This window comes from Ictalurus furcatus, chromosome 20 (assembly GCF_023375685.1).
Source record: "Ictalurus furcatus strain D&B chromosome 20, Billie_1.0, whole genome shotgun sequence".
Lineage (NCBI taxonomy): Eukaryota > Metazoa > Chordata > Actinopteri > Siluriformes > Ictaluridae > Ictalurus > Ictalurus furcatus.
This window is the reverse complement of record NC_071274.1, coordinates 1592843-1613925: the sequence shown is the minus strand read 5'-3', so window position 1 is coordinate 1613925 and position 21083 is coordinate 1592843. Positions and strand designations below refer to the sequence as shown.

At 41.0% G+C, this 21083-nt stretch overlaps 1 protein-coding gene across 2 annotated transcripts in view; it reads right to left on the bottom strand.

Annotated features, from left to right (window-relative positions):
* The window catches only part of cdh6 (cadherin 6), a 32443-nt gene extending 30025 nt beyond the window's left edge, over positions 1–2418 (bottom strand). Inside the window, exon 1 of one of the 2 annotated variants that reach the window (XM_053651571.1) lies at positions 2330–2418. The gene's annotated coding sequence lies outside the window, so the exon portion shown is untranslated. The remainder of the gene's footprint in view (positions 1–2329) is intronic. The other variant, XM_053651573.1, reaches the window with a different exon arrangement.
* Positions 2419–21083: the final 18665 nt, after the last annotated feature.

The following is a 21083-nucleotide window of genomic DNA, read 5'->3' as shown; positions in this document are numbered from 1 at the left end:
TTGCCTTCACTTTAAGATTCAATCAATCAATAAATACATAAATAAATAAATAAAAATATCATGCGACCGTATATATATTTAAAACCTAAGTATAGAAAGCTCAGAGATAAAATCTTTAGCTATCTTTAGCTACGCTCGAAAAATATGGTTATTTCTGTTCGCTTGATTAATCAAAACTTATGCTCACAATTAAAACACGCAATAATAAATGATACCTCGCTAACCTACTGGATTGCGTTATCGCCTCGGTCCACACCCGCGCATTAGCGTCTTTAGTCCATTTAGACTTCGAAATACTACGCCTGGGGAATCTTTACGGACCAAACGATCCGATTCGATTCGAAACCGATTCTCGTGTTTTCATCCTTTCCAAATACAGCGAAACGTAATAATCTAACGTTAATCCGTTGGGATCTGCTCCAGGTTCTAGGCTTAACGTAGCGTTTATTGTTCGTTATATCACTGTAATGCTCCGTGACTTGACATTTGTAAGTAGTTAGAACAGATTATAAAGTTTCGGGCAGCCATTTTGCGGACGAACTGCGATGCGTAAAAAAAAAAAAAAAACTCGATTCTTTTCTCATCTCTGATATAAACCCTATTTATAGAAATCCTGGATTTTGCAGATTTTTCGCATCAGCTCCTGTATTTAAAATGAAATTTAGAAAGGAGCTGGCTCGCTAACTCATCCACACACACACACACACACACACACACACACACTCTGTCTCTCTCTCTCTCTCTGAAATGTACTTATATTTCATCGAAAAACAGGTGTGTCGCAGATTCTCCATATCATGTATACCCATATAATTATGTAAGAGTAGCAAAAGAAGGACAAAAATACAACAAACGTCATAAATATTCAGAGCAAAAAATAAAACCCTACAAATATGCAAGTCTTAGACATCTCAAGTGAGCATCCGAAGTCTGCAAGAGTGAGGTATTTCTATCATTTTAACCCCCGTATAACTGAATTCAACTTTAATTCCATACCATTATGCATAGGTGTTAATTCTGTACATTAACGCCATCATAATTAACCCTATACGTTATTCTAACCGCTGCCTCAACACTCTACAGAAAGTCAAACAGTTACCTCAGAAGTTCTAACACTAATTCTGTTCTCTTAGGGCTGTTTGAACTCTATTCGTGTTAATTCTAAACATGAACTTCTACATGGACTCTATCATCATTAACCCTACAGGATAGGAAACGCTGATTCGACACTCGCTATGGAATACGTCTTGCTAACGAATGACCCCGTGTGACTGACTTCGATTCGGATTAACCCTGGGTGCTAACACAAGACGGCAAAGTGTTAATTCGGTAGCGTAAGGGCTCGTTTATCTCGAAATCAGTACGCACTATTAACGTTAAATAAATAAATAAATAAATAAATAAATAAATAAAGGTGTTGTATTGTTCTGGCACACTGTGAGGAATGAAGCACCTTACAGCACTGGTAACCCTTACAAGCATTGAATTAACACTCGAACTAACACAGTACAGTCTTATTAACGCTTATAGAGTTGAAGTCCACACCTTAGAGTGATTAAAAGTGATCTATTTCTACATAAAAAAAAGTATTCCAGTATTCAGTAATTCAGCAGTCTTTAACCCTGTATGAGTGTATATCCACTCTGTTCAGGACTGTGGGATGGTTTAACTTTATAGGTGTTAATTCTGGACAGTAATGATGAACTCTATAGGCTGATATATATATATATATATGTGTGTGTGTGTGTGTGTGTGTGTGTTATTGAATTGAATAGTTTTAACCCTGTATGAGTGAATTCATCACCAGAAGCCAATACAGGACTGTAAGTGTAAATTCAGTGGTGTGAGGGTTAATTTAACTCTATAATGAACTCTAATTCAGTGCTCAGTAAAAAGTTGCTGTATTGTAAAGGCGCATTATAACGCGTTATTAACCCTCACAGCACTGAACGAACACTCTGACATTGCTGAATTAACACATAAGGTGTTATTAACGCGTACAGACTTGAATTAACACTTTATTTCACGTCCCAGAATATGATTATGGCAGTCATTTCTACACAGAATAATAATAATAATAATAATAATAATAATAATAATAACAGCTCAGTATTGGAGATTTCGCGCGTGCGGCGCACACACACACACAAGGACTCACGCGCACGCAACCCCATCACCAGAACTGATGTTTTATTAAGCTGTTTTTCTTTCTTTTATATACATATATTTATATATATTTTTAAATAACAGATATCTCTTTCGTGTATCTAAAGCTGAGTATTTGTCCGATATAGAGGTGTAAAAGTGAATAAAACCCGGAAGGACTCACCGTCTCGCGGACCGTTACCGTTACTCTGCTGTGTGAATCCGTTGACTGGGCGAGAGAAAAGTGTCGCGCGCGGGTGCCGCTCGTGCGCCTCATCCACGGCTCGCTCTGGAGAATGAGAAGGAGGCGGAGTCAACAAAAACCCAGCGCGGCCGCTGATTGGCTGGCCTGTCACCCCGCGTCTCCATTACCGAGGCGCCGTGGAGAAAGGACTGGGAAAGTAGTTTCGAAAGTAAATCTTTAAAGCGAGCGTGATAAATGATTTTATTGCGAGCTTTCACCCGTTTCATTTCAGTTATAGCCAGGGGACTGTCGAAACCTTTCAGGTGAAAGGGAGAAAAGTATTAGTTGGCTCAGTGTCCAATGGAGATTAAGCTTCTGTGGGCAGTGGTTTCCCAATCATGGCAGGAGTGCAGAAATAACAAACCTGATCTGAACCTGAAACTTGGGTGTGCTTGGGTTTAGTTCGATTTCTGTACAAATGAAATTAAAACAGCACGTTCGCCTCACACCTCCAGGGTCCGGGGTTCGATTCCCGTCACGGCCCTGTGTGTGCGGAGTTTGCATGTTCTCCCCGTGCTGCAGGGGGTTTCCTCCGGGTACTCCGGTTTCCTCCCCCAGTCCAAAGACACGCATGGTAGGCTGACTGGCATGTCCAAATTAAATTGTCCGTAGTGTATGAATGGGTGTGTGAATGTGTGTGTCAGTGTTCCCTGCGATGGACCGGCACCACATCCAGGGTGTACCTCATGCTCCAGGTTCCCCCCGACCCAGTAGGTTAAGCGGTGTAGAAAATGGATATCCGGCGCCAACCTTTCCCAACCCTACCCATGACCTTCATAACTAGTGGTGTGACCAAAGAATTCTTTTACGATGTATGACCAAAAAAAATATTTTTACAACACGCGACAAAATCTTCTTCTTACTAGCGTTCGTCCAGCTTTGACGCAGAGTCCGCTTTTCTGCACATTATTCTCCACTTGGCTCGATCGAGGCCGTCTTCATGACTTCCTTCAACGTTCAAAGGTCTTCCTTCAGACTGTCGAGTTAACGCTTCTTTGGCCAATGGAAAATAATCCCGTCTGTTGTATTTAATTGGACGTTGGGAGGAAGTCGCCCCTTTAGTTTGACGTAAATAATCAATGTCCACAAAAACAGGATGTAGGAAATGGGACGAGGAATTGCATATATGCCGGGAGGAGATTGTTGGACCAAAGTGGGTTAAGTGGAAATATCAAATGGAAAAATAAATTGGTTTAAGTCTAACCAAATTAGCAAAACACATGGGTTCTATCAGCTAAACTTCCGATTAAACCAGCATGAAATAGGGCTTAGAAAATAGAAAGAGCTTGCCAGTGATGCAGAAGCTAAAAAAAATGATCAAAGATGATTCTGAGACAATTATCAAACAGATTCTGCAACACAGGATTTTGACAGCTTTTTTTTTTTTTTTTTTTGCATGCACCGTGTTCGGTTATCAATATGGCACCTGAAATGCAGGCCTAGTGAGATTTATTTAAATGCCCTTTCTTGTTTTCCTGCAAAATTAAAACAAATAAAAAAATCCATAGTTCACTGGTCCAGTCCATAGTGCGAGCAGAATGTGACGAAATATTCGATCTATATTCTCAAGCCGTTGCTGCACAGCAACTGAGACTGAACAGTGGCCAAGTTACAGGCTGCAAAATTCATGCACCGACCCTGAAGCTGAAAAGAATATGGAGACATGCTCATGAGCTCTATATCTGCATCCAACATCTACTCTGTCTCCTGGCATGTCCCCAGGACTGCGTGCCGAATGTCAGGGACGTTTTTAAAGCTGTTTGCAACAATCAGAAGGACAGGGCGCAGTGGGTTAACCGCACACCTGCGCATCAACACGCTCCGTCAGAAGGGAGGAGTGGGTCGGGTGAGAGTCTCAGACAGTCCTTATGTTAAAAGTCTCGCTTTGAGTCTGCGCTACGATTCATTAGGATTCACTGTATAGCTCTGTGAAGGAGACACAGTGAAGGATATGCACTGCAGTGCTTTAGGACATAAAGTTTCTATAGTGTCCTGGATCGTCCGGTCTTATAACCGAGTCCGTCCTCCGTCTGTACTTATTTCTTTTTTTTTAAAACTTATAATAAACATTTCATGTGCTGTGAGAGCCACAGCAATGACGAAACTCAGAGCAAAAGTGGACTGATAGGCAAAAAAAAGAAATGAAATAATTTATAGTGAAAAATGTTCTACCTTCTTTAGTTTTGCACGGGAGTTATACTTCACATATAGTCAATAATGGGAGTCTATTTCACCCAAAATCATCTGTTTACATCTCTGCCACTTTCTAGGAAAACAGCCCTGGGACATCCTGTTATCTACAAACATTCCAGAATAAGTTTTGTGCAATTTCCTTATTCCCAAAGCATGAACGTGGAATTGTTCTAGAAAGATGGAAGTTACAGTACGAGGATGATAACAGAGTTCAACATTGCACACAAAGTACACCAAATTTCATTAAAAATAAATTGTTAAATTACTCAGTTTTGAATAGTCACACGTTATAGGTATGCGTGATATATTTATAAGGAAGTGTTTTTGAATCGGTCATAAATGAATAGTTAAACAATGTAGAACTTATAAGTTATTCTTGGTTCATAAGTTTTCATTTGTAATAAGTGCTACTAAAGTGTCTCATGTATTACATTCATGCATACATGTAAGTACAGTTGATAAATGTGTTAGAATTTCTGTAAAATCACTCGATTATTCAACATTCGCCCGAAAATAGAAAGAATTAAGCACTTAGTTACTATTAGTTACTACTTAGTTACTAATAGTTACTATCTACTAATGTTTCCAACATAGAAAGTTTGCACCAAGTATTGCTTTTAAGATCTTTAAGCATTAATATCTCAGTAAATATTGCACAGTAGCAGCTAGGTTTAAACCTATAATATAATTTCTGTAAAATTTCTCAATTATTCAACATTCACCTGAAAATAGAAAGAATTATGCACTTAGTTACTATTAGTTACTATCTACTAATATTTCCAACTTACAAAGTTTGCACCAAGTATTGCTTGTAATGTCTTTAAGCTTTAACCGCTCAGTAAATATTGGTAAACCTAGTATTTAAAGACGTCTTCCTATACGTTCTCCGATTGTAACAATATTTTACAGTATGGTAATTAACCTACAAAGTACATATATAGTAGGTAAGTATATACTAATTTCAAGTCATTTCTGGTAAATATATTGCTGATTGGAAATAAAATACTTTATAGTGTAAAAGCTGCCAAATACAGCAGGACTTAGTGTCAAATGTAATAACTGCTCAGAAATGAATTGAAGTAATGTAGAACCTGTAGAAGTTGTACTTCCTGAATAAATGTTGTAAGTTGAATATATAATCATATAGTAACTGAAGTAAAAATGACCAGTTATAATTCAGTGCTGAGTGCTAACAGTGACATGATAATAGTAAGTACTACTAAAAATTACAGATGATAAATGTGCTATATTTTTGGTAACATGCCATGATTACTCTTAATACCAACATACAGCACGTTCAATATAGATATTAGCATGAAGTATTTGATATTTTGTCACATTAGCTACTAGGTGCTAACATTTCCAACTTACAAAGTTTGCACCACTTGTAAAATCTTTATCTTTAAAATATTTACAAAGAAAAATTATTTCTGATGAAATATATTGTAGTGTAGAACTAGGTATATCCATACACAGTTTGCAGGTTTTACACACACTGCTAAATGTTTATACATTTTAATACAGTTCACATGCTATTGGTAGTTAAATAAATAAATAAATAAATAAATAAATAAATAAATAAACATCTAAAAAATGTTCAATCAAACACCTACATTTTTGTATTTACGGATCTTTTTTTGGTGAAGCTGTCACTGTAAGATTCGAAGTTACTGTAAGCTGAAATTTGTCTTATATTTGATATTTGCTAGTATCAACTGCTAATTAAACTGATTTTCCAGTTACATCTAGACATTTTTTCCCCAATTAAACATGACTCAGTGCATTTATATCTGTTCCTTAGTTAGATTTTCTAATTCCTTGAAGCTTAACCGAACATGATCGCTGTGAGACCCATATTCATGAGAAAACTCCAAGCAAAACATTTGCTTCTTTAGACTTGCACAGGATTTACAAAGCTAATGTAGCTAATAATAGAAATCTGTCTCACCTTTCTGCCTCCGTTCACTTATCCCTAATTTATTACTTTGACTGTCTAATTCTGGCGTCTTTAACTTCTAATTTCTTGAAGTTTAACCAAAAATGATAATACACAGAGAAATCGTTACATATAGGTGTGCATGTGTATTGATTCTTGATGAGCTTTTAAATTTTTTATTATTTATTTATTTTTTTATTTTTTATCAGTTCTGCATCTTCACAATCCTGCGCTTCATTGAAAAGCCTTCAGGCTGACACTACAGGAGCCCTGGTTAATTTTCAACAAAGAAAGTCCTGCTGATTTCTACGCATTCCTCCGAGGTAGTGAAATTCCTTTTGGCCTGGCCACGAATCATCAGTGGAGTATGTTTACAACAAGGCAGCTGGACCCAGTGTGAGATCTAAGCTCCTTTCAGCAAGAACGTGCATTTTGTGGTTATGTGACTGTGTATACGGTCAGGTCCAAAAATATTTGGACGGCGACAGAGTTATTGTTATTTTAGTTGTCTACAACGGTGTATTATAGTTGAAATTAAAGAATGAGTCTGAGGTCAAACATTGAATCTGCCTAAAGTCTAGAATCAATAGACATCACCAGACGCTGGGTTTCTTCCCTGGCGATGCTCTGCCAGGCTTTTACTATAGCATCTTCACTTCCTGTGTCCTTCACTTCATCCTTCTTGGGGCATTTTCTCTTCAGTTTTACCTTCATGTGGAATCTAGTTCAGTTGGATTCAGCTCAGGTGATTGACTTGGCCATTATACAACATTCCACTTCTTTGCCTTAACTAAGTGGTTTGTTTTTGAAGTACACTTCGGGTCATGATTGTCCATCTGCACCGTGAAGCATCGTCCAATGGGTTTTGAAGCATTTAGCTGAAGCTGGGCAGGTCATATCGCCCTATACTGAATCTGGGCAGATAATATCGCCCTATATTTGTCAGCAGTCACGTCATCAGTAAACAGAAGAGAACCAGCAAAACTGGTGGCCGTACACGCCCACAGCAGAAGGTGCGGAGGGAAGAGGTGGTACCCTTCAGATCACGAGCAGTTCCTCTCCTTCTCCATACTCTTCTCTTCCCATCATTCTGCTACAAGTTGATCTTTGCCTCATCTGTCCATAGAATGTTGTTCCAAATGATCTTATTGTTTATGAGGCTACCTCACTGGTTTATGTCTCTGTATTTACTCTGGTGAAGTCTTCTCTTGGTTGTTGGCTTTGACACATATACACCTACCTCCTGGAGGATGTTCTTGATCTGGTCAGATGTTGTGAAGGGGTTTTTTTTTCACCATGGAAAGAATTCTTCTATCACCCATGACAATTGTTTTCCGTGGTCTTCCAGAACTTTCGCTGTCCCTGAGTTCACTGGTACCGTCTTAGGTGTTGTTTTTTTTTTTTTTTTAATTTTGAATAAAAATGTATCAAATAATTGATTTGGCCAACACTTAATGTTTTCCTCATCTCTCTGATGGGTGTCTTTTTGGGTGTGTTTTATCTTTTAGCCTTTCGATGGCTTGCTTGACTGGCAGCGACAGCTCTTTGGACTTGATGTTGAGAGTTAACAGCAACAGATTCCAAATGCAAATGTAACACATGAACATCAACTCTAGAACTTTAATTTGCTTACTTGTACGTGAGACACACCCGGTGTGTATGGTGATAAATCCCCTCAAAAAAAAAACAAGAAAAAAAAAAGGCTGAAATTCTTTAGTTCGAGCTAATGGTAATCTCCGATTCAAATAACCGAATATGCCTGACAAAAATCTCCTACAATAGAGCCAGATTCTTTTTAAATTCTCCGTCAGCCTGACCGAGAGTTTAGAAACTCACTCTGAGCGCAATTCATTCAATAAATTCAATATAAAATTCAATTTGCTGAATTGAAATTGAATTGACTAGCTGCACTCTGTGAGTTGAATGCTAGCTGTGTGGATGAAAGACCAACCATGTTGATTCTTTTAGACATATGGAAATATTGATAAAACAATTTAAAAAAAAAATGTTACAAACATATTTAAAGCCACTGAAGTCATTTCCAAAATGTTTCATTTATTTATTTTTGTACAGAAATTGGCTAGCATATCGGAACATGCTCTAGCTTCAGCACCTTTATACGTATACAAAAACCAGACTTGGCTTTAGATTCGATACTGGCAGCTTCATTACTACCGTGTGATAGAAAACTCTAGCTATAACAATCGTTCTGTAAGTTATATTCAGAGAAGAAGCTAATTTAGCCAGCTAGCCGGTTTATCACCAGAAATCATGGCTAGCAAGTTATCGTTTAGCGACGTAGCTAAAATGAAATGAAAAACTATCAACAGAATCAATTTAGGAATCCATTTTTTTAAAAAAGTTTGCAAATTATTCTTCTTATTATTATTTAAAAAATTTTTTGCAAAGTGTTTGGACATGCTACATGCGCTCTTCGCATGTGCTAGCACCCAGTTTACCTTTTCCCGGAAGAATGTTTAGCAAATTCTTGCTAAAAGAATGACATGTCGTACTGTTTATCCATTTACAGTATAGTTACATTTAACGTCCAACTAACAAAACGTGTTACTTCCTGTTCTCACTTACATTAAAGCGGCTAAAACACTCCTTCCCTCAACACTGTTTCTTTGAGTTAATAAGACAATCAAACATTTTATTATTTTTTTTTTTACAGCTTGCCATGTTACAGAGAAAGCGCAACGTGTGAACCCCTCTGTTCTGAAGATGTCGGAAAAAACGTAAATTTACTTACGTTTGACACTGGAGACTCCTTCCATACAAGTGAAATAAATATCTCCTTATCGAAACTTTCAGGAAGGTGCTGTTACTATAGGAACGATAGCGTGTGTATTAGAACGAGCGCATTATAAATATAAACCTGTGAGCTGCACTACCGTCAGAGAAAATTACAATAGAGAATACTGTTTCTATTCATTTTTGTACTGGAACGTCACTAACCGGTGCGTCCTCGAAAGCGGGTTAGGATCAGTTACTCGGATATTATTGTGAAAAAGAAAGACCATGAGAAATGCAGTGTTTTGCCATGAAGTCTTGCTCGTTTCAGCAGGAATGTGAGTGATATGCTCAAAGGCACATATTTCTGGAGTGAAAGGAGCACACTGGATGTATTCTTCGTGATGTAATTGTGGCGCAGCTCGTGATTTTCTCTGACTTGCCGAATGCTGATGAAGCAGAAAGTCTCTCTTGAGTCAGCGCGTGGCGTTTAAGAAGTGCTTATTTGCAGGAAGAAAACAGGCGGTGGTGGCGGCGGCGGCGGCGGCGGCGGTGGGGGGGGACAAGAGTCATATCTCGGCGTCCTGATTTGAAGCAGGCGGAATCAAATGTGGCACAAGTACATAAGAAAAAGGAAAAAGAGAAGAAAATAACACGGAGGACGTTCTGAGGAAATCTAAAAATATCGCTCTGGTGCAGAACATTTAATGGATTCGCTTAGCGTCGATCTAGTTAATCCGTATAGACCGGATAGATGTCGAGATTTTTATTTATTCATTCATTTATTTATTTATTTAACCAAAGCTGAGTTGAGCTGCATGTACTGGAAGCAAAGGTGTGTCTTTTAAAAACAAATTTTTTATTTTTTTTATTATTTATCTTATCACAGATTACTCTAGCGATGCTCACGGAGAAAGCAGATGTTCAGAGTTAACAGCCAATCTCGCGGCTTGGCAGCTGTTCGTGTTTATATTGCTCTGAGTGCTATATATCTAATCTGAGCTAGCTGGGATGGGGACGTGATGTACATGCTCTGTCAATCTGTCATCCCTATATATGGAGAAAAATGACGTGGGCGCCAAAATAACGTCGAATAACGTCAAATATTCCTCCGTCGATGTCAAGTGCTGTCGGAAATGTCAGTACGCCGTGCGGTTTGAGGAAAGCAAATAAGCCATCTGCGTGCTAAAAATGACTATTGTTTCCTTTCGCTAATCAGCCCTGGCGAATGCGAATACTTCGGAGGATTCTCACTAAAGCTTAAGGACAACACGCTTTAATCCGCTTTAAATCAGAACCAGCATATTGCCTGAGACAGCGAGGCAGAGTCAAGGAGCGAATGAATAATAATAAGCCCCGGATCTGTTCCTTAATTCAGTGAAAAACACATGTGGAAGCTGCTCAAACGTGCACGCGGATGGGTTTTTTTTTTTTTTTGACTCGTGAACCGAGGGATCAGTCGGGGGCGCTGCGTTGTCTAGCCTCGCCTTGATGAGATTTGAGAGTTTTCTGAGAGCGGCTCATTTGCATGTGTTTGCAACACAGTGTGTCGAGAGGCGCATTTTAAAAATATCTGTTCCCCGAGCATGCCGTCGCTCGGTCTCACAGGCGCCGAGCGTGATCGTGGCCGAATAGAGCGTGGAAAATCAGCAGGACCGAATCCCGGCTCCTCGAACAGAATTAGATTTCTACTCTCGGCGAGGGAGTAGCTCGGAGCGACCCGGGGCGGCGACTCTACACCAGTGCAGGAAATTTATTAGACGGGTCTCTCAAAGGAGTGTGTCATGTCATGTTTGTTGACCGACTGTATTCGGGGTTGTGGGGTGGGAGGGGTGGGATAGAACGACAGCCCCGAGATGCTGAGACACGGTATGATTCATGTCGGGGTCGGGTTAAAGGGAAAGTTAAAAAGTGTGTCAAAATGGAGGAAAAGGAGGAAAAAAATTCTCCCTCATTGTCTCGTGTGTTCGTTTTCATAACGGACACGTTGGCTGTTTGGCCCTCGGTTTATCTTCAGCTGAAGAGAGCGATGCGGCGGCGCTTTAGTGTTTTAGCCTGTCCAGCATTTTCACCTCTGCTCAAACCGGTCAGCTTCCAACGTTCAGGCTAATACGGCCTTCGACGCCATCGCCATCGCCATCGCTCGTCACCTCGTAGCTCGCTAACTAGCCGAGCCGTTACGCGTGCGACCGCATTGCATTCTGGGTCTTTGAATCCAGCCTTTGTGCCAGCATCTCCACTTCTTCTACGCGAGTAGCGAGTAAGAAACAAACACTTTTACAGAGCTAAAAACAAAATCGAACGATTATCGCCTCCATTGGAACTGCGCAAAGCAATAACGACGTGACATCGGTGCCACACAAAACCTCTCGCAGGAACAGCGAAAATAGACCACTGACCTCCAGATGGACTAATCACATCACAGATCTTTCAATGCAAACGTATTTAACATGTTTCAGAGTGGAGTTTTCCTTTAACCAGAGACATAAAGTGGTTGTAAACTGGACTTGTCTTGGCATTTAGCTTCCATTACTCCTGATTGTTACAGATAAAGCCGCTGAGGTGCATTATCAGGCCAGTTCACGTATTTACAGCACGTTCGGTTGGGACATCCTGGACTAATCTCGTTTGCGGTTTGAATAAGCCGCCTCGTGTTAGATTTGGACGCTCGTAAAGATGTGAAATAAAGCGAATTCCTAAAAACAAGCTAATCCTTTTCGACGTAGATGAAAGAAAGAGAAGCGAGAGGGAGTGAGACAGCTCCTTTTGTCTACTGTCCGTTTGAGCTATGCCTCATGCTGCACAGCGAGAGACGGATTAATGACCCCCCCTGAACTCCCCCAGATGGACAGAGTCTGTTCTGTGTTATTAAATCCTTCGCTGTTTTTCTGCTCAGACCTCCGGCACATCCCAAATACGCCGCGTGCTACGTGTGAAGTCCACAATAACGTATTCCCGAAGCGTTTAAACTCTCACTCGTCTCCCTCGCTAAAAAGAAATCCTTCTTTAGCATTACTGCGATCTTCAGCTGAAGGGATTACGGATCAGCAATTTCAAGAAGAGAACAAACAGCTAATAGTAACAGCAAGCTAATATCTACATAATTAACACTAACCACTTCCTAATTAGCTAGCTAACTAGCATCAACGCTACTGTAGTTAACAGGTCGCTAACTGCGTATAAACATGAACGGCGCTACAGCGTGCCTTTTTATAAACGATATCAAATCAGACGATGGATTTTTCACAACGTTAATAGAAACGTCTGTCATTCAACTCGAACTTTCATCCAACTGAGGGGTTTCTGCCGATTACAGCTGAGGTCGTAAGTTTATACACGCCCTGCAGAATCTACGAACGGTTAATAATTTAAAAAAAAACAGAACATGGATGGCAAAAGCAGCACTTAGTTTTTTATTTAGTTCTGCCCTTTATTTCACATAAACGATGTTTACACATAGTCCACAAGACACCATAATAACTGAATTTACACAAACGAACCAGTTCAAAAGTTTACACACCCTTGATTAATTCCTGGATGATCAACCGCTGTGTGATAGTCGGTCACGAGTCCCTTGTTCGTCCTGAGCAGTTAAACTGTCCACTGTTCTTCAGAAAGATCCTCCAGGTCCGGCACATTCTTTACTTTTCCAGCATCTTCTACATACAGTATTCGACCCATTTCCAGCAGCGACTATATGATGTCGAGATCCGTCTTTTCACACCTAGGACAACCGGGGGACTCGTACACGACTATTACGAAAGGTGCGAACGTTCACTGATGCTCGAGAAGGCAACACGACACTTTAAGAACCGGGGTTTTGGGGGGGGTGGGGGGTGGGGGGTGTAAACTTTCGAGCAGGGTGATCGGAGTAAATGTAACGTATATAAGAAATAAAACGCTCTGTGTCATGCTGTGACAGGAAATGGATCAGTGACAGGCGTTACGGTTACCATCCTGATGTCGATACGTTCCCCGTCAACAGCGGCGATTAAAGTTTGCGTGAATCTTCCTCCGTCTCCACTTGAACGATCTCGCTGAGGAATCTGGGGTTATGGCTGTAATCTCGCCGCATTACTCCTCACTGAAGGGATTACAGAGTGACAATTTCAAGAGGAGAAGAAAGATGTAATGCGGCGCTTAAGCCGTCGTCCCTATTAAAAACGAAACTGTGCAAGCGCCGCGCCGCTCGCTAAACATTTCATAAAGTTGATGGATTTTCTAAATGCAAATAAGGATATTTGTATCCCGTCCCTCAGGAAAATCACTTTTCACACTCGTGTGCTTCCGTCTCTCTGATGGGCAACGCTTAAGCGTGGCTTTTTAAAAAAAATTCATATAAAGAATCCTCCAAGGCCGGCGGGTTGATTAATCCCGGAGGTACGCTTAAATCCAGCTCTAAATTAGCGCCGCAAAAATGAGAAAATTCTTTAGCCGGGAGTGCGGACTGATTAAAAGTCCTTTTCAGGTGTCAATGATTTACAAAAACTACCGGACTTAATCCTCTTTTTTTTTTGTCTTTCCAAGCCCACTCCAGCGTCTCTCTGAGCTTTTTTTAAGGACCACGGCTGAGTTAAAGTGGAAGAGGAAGGTAATGACCCGCAGAGCTTTTACTTCAGACAAAAGGAAAATAATTAGATAGCGGCAGGGGAGGGAAGAAGGGAGAGACCGGAAAAAAGGAGGAAAAAAAACCCCCAAAAACCTTTGCAGGTAAAACAAAATGGCCGGCTTTGAAAGAGGAGAAGAGGAGGGAGAAACTCAAGCCTATACTCACGCTCATTTATTGTGGCCTGAGATTGTAGGGAAAAAGGAAAAGTCACAAATTCACGAGTCACTGCTTTATTTTCAAGCTTAGGAAATCCCACGAGGGCGACAAAATAAGTTCGGTGCACAGTAATTAACTTTGGTGCAACCTTTGGCCGCAGAGTGCAGTCGACCCTGCAGTTTTTTTCGCCTCAGCATTTCCGACGGAGGCCGTATCGCTCTCCCAGCAGACAACCAGCCGGGGTAACACCATTACACAGAGCGATACGGCCTCGGCTTCGGCTTCCCGCCTTTAAAAAACAAGTTTAGATCTAACTTCATCACTGCCGTATCGCCGCCTCTCCTGACAGAGCCACGAGGTTGATAGCATTAGCAACAATTACCTCAATTACAGTGACCTCAGTACTTATATTTATATTGGATTCTGATTGGTCGGAAGGTTGACCCGATGTCTAACGGCAGCTCTGACAGGAGTGAAATACCTTATATCCATGTGCTCGTTTGAATATGTTATCGTTTCCATAGTAACAGCAAAAACAAAATGTGGAATTGTTGATGCAGTGTAACATTCTCGGAAGGAGTCTCCAGTGTCAAGGCTTTGTAACAGTCGGTACGTTTTCAGGCAGTCCGTGCAGGACTTTCACAGGACTCTGTGATATTCGGAGCCGCGTGACATCATCACGACGGGCGTTCAGCCAACACCATCTTCGATTCACGTGCGTCGAAATTGAGTACGGTGAAAAGGTCTCGTTTACCAACAAACATCGCTGCGAAAGACCGTGCCGAACAATTCCGTGCGACTGCGATTTTGCCAATTCGAGTAGTTTTCCATAAAAAAAACACAAAAAAAAAACTAGCCAAAAGAAAAAAGTCGCACAGTAAATTTAGAAAAAAGCCGCCGCAAAATCAAACATTTTTTCGCTGCAACGATCATGAAAAAAAAATTCTGTACGAAAGTGGCGATTTTTTTTTTTTGGTGTTCATATAATATACGAGCTTCTAGAGAGGCAAAAAAACAAACAGGTTGATGAGGGAACAACAATTTATAGCTACTATAACACAATCAAGAACATGAATTAACTTAACATTAAATGTAGCTATAAACAGATAAAAAGTATCACCTGTTGTTCTTTCACACAGAGAGCATTTTCACTGTTGGCGAATTGCTGTAGAATAAGAGTAATAAAACTTTTTGCCATGTGAAAATAAATCAACTTGTAGCTCTGTTGTTGATCGTTTTCCTACAACAGCACGACGCGGCGTGTTTATCCCTCACACACAAGAGTTTTATTGTTTATTATTTCTCCGTCTCGAATCACGTCAGCTTGTGTAAGCACAGCGAGTGAGGACTGAGGAGAAATTTCCAGTAATCAGCCATCACTCTGCTAGCTGTCTGTCACGCGATCGGCTTGTTAGCGTGTCTGCGAGGACGATACGTTCAGCGCCGGATCTGTTAAATCAAATCTGTGGTCCGGATTAGACCGTAATCCTAGAGAACTCATTAGGAGGGAACACGTTTCAATCTTCTCCATAGGGCCTCAAATGAAACGGCTTCTAAATCCATATTGGCGCCAAAGCAGCGCTGGAACAGTCCTTATGATCCCACGTACAATGTGTCTCTGCTGAAATGTAGCACACGTGATTTTCCCATGCCGCGGACGTCCGTTCACTCTTCCTCCTCTTCATCCTCCTCTTTATGAGTGATGCCTGTCTTCTGCAGATGTGCCTCAAATTCCAAGCTCGCTGTATTTTCCACCGAGATCGACCTTTTGTCCTGCGTTTTCTGCATTTCTAACCAATTGATTAGCGCTTATCTTGAGAGAAGGGAAGATAATCTCTCGGGTCACAGGGAGCAGGAAACAAACTGTAAACACTGATAACACTCATTTGTGATTTACAAGACTAATATGCAGTGTGAATTTAAAAAATAATACATCTGAGTAGGCCTGTGATGTGAAATCTCAGGCTGGATAGAAGAAGAAGAAGAAGAAGACCATAAAACATTAGCGCTTAATAAATAAAAATGAACCAGACCTCATTAATACATAATAAAATACTGAAAAATACCTTTATTTTGACAGAAATGCTAGCTACTTCACCAACACTAGCATGCTAACTAATTACCTATCTGAAGTAGAAATATTTCACTTCAATAACCACTAGCTAATTTCTCTAACATTAGCTAGCTTAATTAGCTATTTAATTACCATGCTAATGTCAGTAAGGTTGCTAATATTAAATTTCAGTTAATGTTTCAATACCCAAGCTAGCTAACCAACTAATTCTAATAGACTATCTAACGCTAAGCACCGTCTAATTTCTAATTTCATTAGCTAACTTTTGAAACAATGTCTGTCAGCTTAGTTTACTACAATGGTGGTTTAACTTAGAGTAACTACATTTTAGTTAATATTTCAATACCCAAGATAGCTAACCAACTAATAGCTACTAACAGCTTGCTAATTTCTTTGTTAGCTTGCTAATCGAGCTGACATTAGCTAGCTAACTTAGCTATTTAAACATTGACTGAAAGTCAGTTTTAGCCAAGTTAAGACTTTGCGATGTTGCTAACACAATGTTGTCGCTAACTGAAACATTTCAGTTACGATTCAGTACGAACGCTAGCTAACTTACGTTAAAAAAAAAAAAAAACAATGTCAGTGAAGTCAATGTCCATGCTAGTGTTGCTTTGCTAGCTAACATTAATATTCAGTAAAAGTTTCAATACCCAAGCTAGCTAACCAACTCGTTCAAACAGCAAGCTAATTTCTCCATCATTATCTAGCTTGCAAGCTGCCTCACACTAATCATTATCTAATTTATTCGGATAACATTAGCCAGCTAACTTAGCTATTTAAACGTGAACCGAAACGCACATTCGTTACGATGAGATAAATACGACGCTGGTGTTGGTGAGGTAGATAACATTAAGATTCAGCTAATGTTTCAATACCCAAGCTGGCTCGCTAGCTAACTAATTCAAACATCTTGCTAATCTTTCCATGATTAGCTAGCTAGCAACTCCAAAGAAACATTCCCTGTCAGCTACGTTGAAAACAATGAGAGCATTGGTGAGGTAGGTAACATTAAGTTTCAATACCCGAGCTAGCTAGATAGCTGATAACTACTCTTATAACTACAGTTATAGAAAATTAATCACCACCTTTTGACCAATCAGAATTCAAAAACCAAAATTATGTAAAAAAAAATCATTTTCTTCCACATATCAGCTCACTTTGCGTCATCTTCACACCGTTCCTTTAGACGTAACGCATCATCTTTTCTTCTCCTCCTCCTCGAGTGCCTAAGCTAGGATCCCATTAGCCGAGTTCAGAGCTCCACGCGCTGCACTGATCTTACTAAACACCAGGGGAATTCCCTTTGCAGGATAACGTTCCTTCTATTGGTCTCTGATAACTCGAGAGCTGTGAGTGTTTACCAGGCCGAGGCCGAGGCTGGCTGATTTATCTTGTGCCGCAAAGCTCCAGTAAAAAGGGAACAGATCGTCTCGTCTCCTGTTCACGCGCCGATAGGCCTGGTGAGGACAGCGCGTCTGACGTCCAGCGCTATCAGTTACGTCCCACTGATCTGTGTGTCCTTTTTTTGTCCCCGTGAGGATTAGCGCTGTCTCTTATCTCCGACTGAGGACGCAACATCGGACCCTGAGTAACACGGGAGGGGGTTGTGAAGGGCAGTGACGAAACCTCATCAGGGAATCGACTCGTCTCAGAATGTAACCCAAACCCGAGTTCTTCTGCAGTTCTGCGCGAGTCAATATGACCCAGTTTAGATGCTAAAAATGGGACTTGGCTCAGTTTCTCTAGTAAATACGACACATTATATATATTTATGTTATGAGGTTATGTTTAGGTCGTTTCACCTAGAGAGTCAGAATTCTTCAACATGATAAAAAAGAAGGTTTAGGGTTAGGGGAAGGGGAAGGGTTAAGGTTATGGTTAGCGGTTAGGGTTAGGGGAAGGGTAAGGGTTAAATGACCCTCTGAAATGAGTTAGCTATTAGCTCATTTTCATCAGAAGTCCCTGAGAGGGTACAACACGCACTAATGAAACTACTACACAAGGCCAAATTTTCCGAGTTGTTTTTATGGATAAAATCATCAATCTGTTGCGTTCACTCAGAACATTTTCTTCCACGTTCCTTCTTCCTTTGGTTGCTTTCTCTTTGGCTGCGTGCTAACAGTCGAGATATTTATGGTTTTTAAAGGCACTTTCACACCCGCTGGTCCGTTTGTCAAGTCCAGAGCGAAAACGATTCCCTTTGGTTTGTTTGTTATTTGGCTTGTTTTGACCCTGCAGATAATTAAACCCAAAAAGCCAGAAAAACGGCGACAGGAGACGTTAAACCATCCTTTAGTAAGAGCGTGTAGAAATCACAAAAATCACCCGAGCGCTGAGAACACGGCGCTAAATAAACGACCGGCTAATTATAGATGAGTTTAAGACGTTCACGATCAGCTTTCATTATCTTGCCTGGTTTTGGTCCGAATTCACAACACGCACAGATACACCGCCTCGGTTTAGCAGCTCATGTCTCACAAAACAAAAAAGAAAACGCTACTAAAGAAGGTTTGATTCAGATGTGCGAGGTGTGTGACGGTGTTGCAGCGATGGTCTTCATGCAGCGTGTTCAGGATGCTCGGGACCTGACACACTGCCCTCCACACAAGGTCTTCAGTACCAGCGGATAATGCAGCTGGTAACATTTTCGACTTTAAATCCCGGCATTTAGAGCCTCTGTGGCAAACTCCCAGCGAGCTCGACCGCTTTAAACTCACGCCGCGTGCAGGCAGCTGCACCGGCTGCCGTATACCCGAGCTCGGTCTATTCCTCGCAGGCCGAAGTTAACTTCATAACTTTATGAGATTTTTTCAGCGGTTTCTGCTGACTCGGTTGACTCGCTTTTGGCAGGAAATCAGTGCAGCTCAGCGCCGAAGTACACGCACTGTGATGTGCTGTCAGGAGGCAGGGGGGTCGGCGCTGCCCGAGCTCATTCAGCACGTCCAATCAGCATCGGTGGAAAGCGTGCATTTTAAGCCACAGCCCTGCTGATTCATGTCGGTGATCGATTTTTGATCCGAGGAGTTCTGACGGTGAAAAGCAAGAAGAGTTAGCAAAAAATGAAATAATTGGAATCAACTCGTCTGAATCCGAACGCGTGGAGCGAGCGGATCTGTCAAGAGCAACTCCAGGAATGTGATCAGAGTGGCTCAGAACTGACCCGAAGCACTTCACGTCTAACTAGAGCGGATATCCTGCTCGCTAATAAATCAATAACTTCTGCCGTGATGGAGACAAATATCGGAGCGCGGATGTTTGAAGTGTCACGCTCGATTCCACGAAGAGGCCTGTCCGACCCGCGAGCGTGTTATCGTCCGTCATGCCGTCTGTTTACTCCGGAATACCACCGACGGCATCCCAAATGAAGCTCGGACTTTGAAGGGACTTCAAACAGAAGCCGCGATGAGAGAGGGCTGTAATTACACGTGTCCGAGGAGACTGTTTTTTGATAAGGACAGAATCTGGATTGATGTTCGTTTTGTGGAGACGAGTCTGATTCCCTAACAAATCTCACCTCACAATATCTATTAAAATCATTAAAACATTCGTGTAAGAATGTAAGAATTGAGTTGGTGCATCTTCTTGCGTTTGAAAAGCTGTAAAAGAGCAAGAAGAGTGTCGGTTAGATGTTAGCTACAAAATATACGCAAACGCCTTTGGGCTTTAACTGATTCGTTGCGTTACAGAATCCCAAACTGTGTCATTTTGGAAAAGTGACCTCCGCTCTCCTAATGAACAAAATCTAGCTGACTTGCGAATGCTTCTTTTCTAGCCTTTTAGCACCTCACCGCCAATTTGTTTGCACAACTTAATTAATTTAACCAACATTACAGAGATAGTAGAAAGCATTACAACCTTACATCCTTTCTTTTTGTCACGTTAACCTTGTGAAGAAGTTTTGGCCTGGTCATTACTGAGCTAGCTAATTTCCGTTAGCCACTGACTGTCTACACCTGTTACCCGGCATTAACATTCACCGAATACGTGAAGAAACACAGCTCTAACCCATCCCCCTAACGCTAATTACTACAGCTTGACTGGTCCAGAACACTTGCTAACGCTAACGCTAAATGGCGCTAATGCTAACCCACTTTCTGTATTACATCACGGTGAACAGCTGTAATGCTACGTTATCGTTAACGCTTGAAAAGGGAACGGGAATATCTAACATTACCGCGAGCTAAAGTTCGTACCTGTTGATAACCCTTGCTGTTGGATTTGTGTAACTTCCTGTTTGACACATTTTTCGTACGTGTTTCACGTGTTTTCAGATGTCATGGTTTGCATGTGAATCGTTCATTTTCACGTGATTTAAAAAAAAAATGATTCATTTATTCTTCACACGATTCTTTTTCACATGTTTTGTTTATTTTTAATGTAACTTATCAGATGGGAATTTTCTCACATGAAATATTTTCCACATGATCATTTTTATGATGTGAAATTTAATCCATAATTTATGGCAGGTGTCTTTTTTGTTTTGAGCATCTTGTTTTTTTTTTTTTTTTTTTTCGCAATCTGTTGCCTCCGTATTGATCCGGCATCGAATTAGATATTCAATCTGTGATATTTCCGGGATGCGTTCATCTCGGCCTGTATAGATATCTATAAGGTGTTGGTCTGCGCCCTAAATGAAAGCACGACCTCTCTGTCTCTGTAGGAGGCTGTTCAAAGGCCGCTGTATAATATTGCGCTCCAGACCAATTTACAGAGGAAAAATGAACAGCATCACAGAACAGAACCAAAACAATGGCGGCTCTTTGAGTGACTCGGAGGCCCAATAATGAAGTGTGAAATTGAACTGTCAGTGCTCTGTGATTGTGTGCCTTCTCTCGCCAGAGGGATCGCATCGGGGGCTGATAAAAGCTCGGCACAATGCGGCGTCTGACACTCGGCCATCGTAAACACAACATCCCCCCATCCTCCACTTATCTACGCTGTTACACAGGCGGCCCACGAACTCCAGCCGCTGTCATATTTAACTCGGTTA